This window comes from Salmo trutta, chromosome 17 (genome assembly GCF_901001165.1).
Source record: "Salmo trutta chromosome 17, fSalTru1.1, whole genome shotgun sequence".
In the NCBI taxonomy this organism is placed as follows: Eukaryota; Metazoa; Chordata; class Actinopteri; order Salmoniformes; family Salmonidae; genus Salmo; species Salmo trutta.
The window spans coordinates 27,255,358-27,261,593 of record NC_042973.1 but is presented as its reverse complement, the minus strand read 5'-3'; the positions used below and the strand labels follow the sequence as shown (position 1 = coordinate 27,261,593).

At 38.9% G+C, this 6,236-nt stretch overlaps 1 pseudogene; it reads left to right on the top strand.

Moving 5' to 3' along the window:
• Positions 1-1,142: 1,142 nt before the first annotated feature.
• LOC115151344 (protein FAM169B-like) lies at positions 1,143-5,821 on the top strand (annotated as a pseudogene).
• The last annotated feature ends 415 nt before the right edge of the window (positions 5,822-6,236 follow it).

The window sequence follows — 6,236 nt, the reverse complement described above, 5'->3', positions numbered from 1 at the left end:
ATTCTACTTCATTAATATTAGAAATTACGCACGAGCAGTTATTGACAAATAACTCTGCTCTGTCCTGCCGATGTATGGAGAAGCCAGACAGCTCTATATTATCCGTGTCGTCATTCAGCCATGTCTCAGTGAAATATAAGATATTACAGTTTTTAATGTCCCGTTGGTAGGATATTCTTAATTGCAGATCGTCCAGTTTGTTTTCCAATGATTGCACTTTGGCCAATAATACAGAGGGTAGTGGTAGTTTACCTACTCGTTGGCGAATTCTTACACTGATGATGGGGATTTGGGCCTTGTCTTGACAAAACAGTATATCCTTTGCGTTGGACTGTCACGGTTGTCAAAAGGAGAAGAGGACCAAAGTGCAGCGTGTGTGTCGTTCCACATTTTATTTATATTGTGAAACTATGCAATACATAAATACACTGAATGAAAAAACAACAAACCGTGACGCAGAGATGAACACATACACAACTCAAAATGAATCACCCACAAAACCCAGGTGGAAAAACCCCTACTTAAGTATGATCTCCAATTAAAGACAACGAGGACCAGCTGCCTCTAATTGGAGATCATCCCAAACAAAACCCCAACATAGAAATACAAAACTAGAACCTAAATATAGAAATAGAAAACATAGAGAGAGAAAAAACCCTGTCACGCCCTGACCTACTCTACCATAGAAAACCTCTTTCTATGGTCAGGACGTGACATGGACTCATTAAAGAAAAAATCTTTGTCCAGTTGGAGGTGAGTAATCGTTGTTCTGATGTCCAGAAGCTCTTTTCGGTCATAAGAGATGGTAGCAGCAACACTATGTACAAAATGAGTTACAAACAAATCGTAAAAACAAACTAAATAGAACTGTTGGTTAGGAGCCCATAAAACGGCAGCCATCCCCTCCGGTGCCATTATTAAATAGGTGATAGCCCATGTGCAAGCAGCGATAGATGTCAGATAAAGTTTCAAGTTACTTTTAGTGTAGACTAATGTTACTTTTGCCTAAGGAGAAATCTAGGAAATATATCCCATTGACCCCCCAGATCTAGATCACAAGACCTTGAATTCAACCTCTGAGAACATATTGTTATCCCTGGAGTCAAAAACCTATCAAGGAGAGCATTGGTTTATATCCTCAAATGGCTCCAAGGTATTCAATTATACGAGTTTCTGGCTCCAAGGTATTCAATTATACGAGTTTCTGGTTACACTCACTCCAAATAAAACATCATGCTGCTGTAGGCTAGAGTTGAGCATCTATCTAAAGTGACAACCATCCAATGTTTGTGACAGATCTATCACCTGCCAAATGTAACCCCTGCACATAGAACCCCTGCTTCCCTCCATCAGGTGGTGGTGACACATGACAATGAGGGCAAACTCCTGCTGTTCGGTGATCATGATCCACCTTGTACTGTGCTGGCTCTGCACATGCCTGCAGCTGAAACTCAATGTTGATTCCCTACAGAGAAACTTTCAGATCCGCTTAGTTTGGTTGATGTTATATAGGCTACAGTATAATGTTACAGAAAATGTAATATGTTTTCACAGTGGTGGCCCTGAACCTGCCTGGAAACTGGTGGTCTTTAAATGATGTTCAAGACATCCAGCAAATCCAGATCTGGTCTTGTGATGGTATGTTATTTTCATTTGCGCTTATGTCCTCTATGGTAAGTAATTGGCAATGGTGTCACTAAACATAGGACTTCCCATTACCTTCATGTTTAGATGGGATAGGTGCACATATATTAAATATAATACCGTAAATGCTATGTTTTTACATGGTTATTACATCTAAAGGGTGTATTATTACATGTAATAACATGCAAAGGCCCCTTCATACCCACAAATACATCAAATGAGGTTTTAAACCACTGAATGGGGTTTTTGTCTATGTGTTTAGGATATGGCTTAGATGTGTAGGTCATTCACAGAGGAAGTCTGTTACAGAAAGATATACTGTTCCTGCTTAGATTATTTGGGGAGTTTTGGAGAGGTTGGGGAAGAGATTTACTTCTGAGGGAATTTGGCAAAATTCTATGGCACAATGGAGAGGCAGTTGGATTCTACACCATCAAAAAGAAAGGTAAGGCAGTCTCACATTGTGTTTGATTCCAATTTGCTGCCAGTTCCCAAAACAAGCAGCCCAATTTGGATATTTTTTCAATAATTGGTCTTTTGATCAATCAGATCAGATCTGAAAAAGATCTGATGTGAAAATATCTGATGTGATTGGTCAAAAAAACAATTAGTGAGAAAAACAATCTGAATTGGGCTGCCTGTGTAAACGCAGTCAAAGGGCCTGTTTCACAGCTAATGCGAGGTGACGCAACAACTAATGGGTGAGTGTTACGTCATCGACTGTGTACTCGATTGACAAATTGCTATTACATATGGTTAGCTGATACTTAAAATACCAATCCAGGCGTTGCTAGATTTGTCAGGCATCAGCAAATTCTAAGCATAGGAAAATGCCCATCGACTCTCATCGCAATTTCTATTTAGAACAGGGAGTGTTGCTATGTCAACATATGTTATGTGGTTACATGTTATTGAAAATAGTGAAGCTGCACAGGCAGTTGTGAAAATCAAAACCATTACCTTATGCTCTTGGTTTACACAAAAGGCTCTGTATTGTACATGTTGAATTTGGGTGAGACAGAATTAGGGGAAATCAATCATCCCATTCCTGTTTTCAAGTCAATAATTTAAAAAGCTAAACAGTATAGGGAGGAATACATTTTTCTGTTGCATATGTTTTTAATCATTTGGTCAAAGCAACATCATGCATAATTGGCTCTTTCAGGAAGTCTGTGTGATGGATGCACAAATCAAAGCTATCAGCTTCCTGTTCTTGGCACTGTGTGTGAGGACTCAGTGGAGGAGGAAAGGTATGGCACTGCAGATCCTTACAGACGTATACATCCTTCCCCAATGAGGAAGTGATAGGAATCAGCTGTACCATATCCCCAAGCATGATTAAAGGTGGGTCAGTATTAGAAATTCAAAGGCCAATTATGTCAATGCTGGTTGTACCATAGAAAGATAGCTGAATTTATATTAGGACAAAGTCAGGCAGTGGCATGTATTCATGGATGCCAAGGAAAGCCAGGCTTACCCGAATATTTGACCAATAAAAAAAAATATTTTTTTTTATTATCTTTGGTCTATCTCTGTGTTCTCCGAATTTTTTGTCAATTTGCAAGTGGCTGAATCGCACCGGAGAAATCATCTGAGCGAGGGAAATGGAGCCCCTCGGTCTCAGTAGGCTATGTGTAGCCCATGTATCTGATGCTGTCTGGACCAAAAGAATATAACATGTTGCCACAGTAGCATTTGATTGAGTGATGCCAGCAAGCATTTGACCTCCCTTGATAACATGAGAGAAAAAAGAAGAAACCCGCACACTGCTCTTTCTAGTCTCAGTTCTCTTTATTAAGTTTTTCGTATCGACCTCAAGGCCTTCATCAGAGCTTTTATGAGTATTTTTAATTTTCACCCTTATATAGACATTGTAGCCTCCCTTGATAAAAAAAAAATAATAATAATAATTAGCCAATCAGTGTTTGGCTAAGCTGTCATCAAGGCAAAGTGTGGCTACTTTGAAGAATCTCAAATATAAAATATATTTAGATTTGTTTAACACTTTTTGGGTTACTACATGATTCCATATGTGTTATTTCATAGTTTTGGTGTCTTCACTATTATTCTACAATGTAGAAAATTGTAAAAAAATAAATAAAGAAACACCTACTCATTCAAGGGTTTATCTAAACATTTGACTGGTACTGTAGGTTGCAATATGTATTTTTTACTGGCTTGGCTTCGTCAGTGATTTTACGCACACACCGCTACTGCAATCAGGTAAGTTTAAGTGCTGCCAGTCATGTTTCAGTTTGGAGGTGGCACACGCTATGACTAAGTTGGATGCACAACAATTTATAGTGTGTTTTTTGAAGGACTGTTCACCTAGTCCCAAACCAAGATATCTAAGAGCCAGGAGAGGATGGGTAGAGTTCACATTAGCTGTACTTTATTTTACAGGAAGGGACTAACCTAATGGATCTTTAGACATAGACCCACACTTTTAGATGACATTACATTTTAAATAATGCTAGCCAGCTTGTCCTCTTCAAAAATGTTGAGGTAACACTTTCAGATAAAATGTAACCATGTTACACACAGTATACTGTAAGTATGGACTCCAAAATGTTAACAATGTAAGGAGGTTTTCTCAATGAACATGTACATACTACCTCAACTACCTCGACTAACCTGTTCCCCCGCACATTGACTCGGTACCGGTACCCCCTGTATACAGCCTTGCTATTGTTGTTTTGTTGTGTTTTTTTATTTTTTACTTTATTTTATTTAGCAAATATTTTCTTACAACTCTTATTTTCTGAACTCTGCATTGTTGGTTAAGGGCTTATAATTAAGCATTCCACGGTAAGGTCTACTACACCTGTTGTATTCGGCGTATGTGACAAATAACATTTTATTTAATTTACAATAAATGCTTTATGGAAAATTCAGGACAAATACAGGACAACATCAAAGTTACCCCATTCAACCCACAGTGATATTGTATTCAACCCACTGGTTGAAACAACATTGTTTCCAAGTCATTTCAATGAAATTACGTTGAACCAATGTGGAATAGATGTTGAAATGACTTCTTTACCAATTGAGAAGTCTCAATTCCAGTAAACTGTCCATTGTATGTCTCCTACTCCTCTCCAGTGTGCAGGAAATACCTGTTGATGCACCAGAAACAAAGGGATCGGCTCTATGAGGAGGAGGCTCCTGGGGGCTGGCGCCAGAGATGGAACATATTGCTGAACATACAGCTCAACCGCAACACAAACAGAGGCCATTTCTAGGTCTGAATCAGGGTGTACCAAGGCAAACGTTGTGTGTTAACGTTGGACAGACAGACATCACTATAAACATAACATGGTCTCTGAATTGTAAGACAAGAAAGCACACCTTGAAAGCATTCCACTTGTGAATAAGATTGTTTGATTATATGATGTTAGGATTTTATAGCTTGTTTATTTCCATGTTAGTTTCATTCATTTTCAGTGTGAAGTATCTTTGTAAAGTGGGGTTGTCTTTGTAGGTTCAAGTGAGAAGCAATGTCCAACAACATTGAAGAAGAAGAAGCGAAGCAATAGAATTTGAGAAAGAAATCTGATTTTTGCTTGGACATACAATGTGTTTTGGTGACTTTTGGGGTCCATAACAACAAATTTAGCAACCACTGGATCTTGTAATGAAGACCATTTCTAAGATGTAGGAGGAAAAGAAGCCCTGTATACATGGGTTAGGGAATCAATGTGTAATCAAATATTTTACATCTGATTTAGCCTACTTTTCTGAGGAATGTGTATTCATGACTGTACTATCTGCCTCTTGCCTAACACTTCCTTCAAGTAGTCACCTGATTATAGATTTGCTGATGGGTTGGCTGCCACCAGTGATGCAGCATCTTGTGATCACCACAGGAGTAAAAGAGTGAAGCCACCGGCAGACAAGGCTGATAGGAGTGCTAATTCCAAACGGGCTGGGACATTAGATTAAACCTGAGCACAGATGGAACATGGTCCTCAGAAGACTTCAGGTCATGGGTTCGATACAGTATGTGATTTGTAGAAGGACATAGAAGGTAATTTGTGTAATTGGTGATTTTGAGCAACTGTAAGGTGTTGACTAAAGCTAGAATAATGGATTTTCAAAACTAAGTTTATAATTTTGTGACCTGAATTAAAGATAATGACAGTTTTCTATTCTGCTTAATAAATGTATAACATCATCACTGCGGTTAGATGGGTTTATGTTTCTATGTGTTTACTGCTTTGTATTCATTCTGTCCTGCCATCTCATGACTGTAATTGGATGTTAAAAGTAAGTGGCTTTGCAGGGCAACCTTAAAGGCCCAGTGTAATCAAAACGTGGTTTTCCTGTGTTGTATACATACACTATATGGCCAAAAGTATGTGTACACCTGCTCGTCAAACATCTAATTCCAAAATCATCTGCATTAATATAGAGTTGGTCCCCCCTTTGCTGCCATAACAGCCTCCACTCTTCTGGGAAGGCTTTCCACTAGATGTTGGAACATTGCTGTGGGGTCTTGCTTCCATTCAGCCATAAGAGCATTAGTGAGGTCGGGCACTGATGTTGAGCGATTAGGCCTGGCTCACAGTTGGCGTTCCAATTCATTCCAAAGG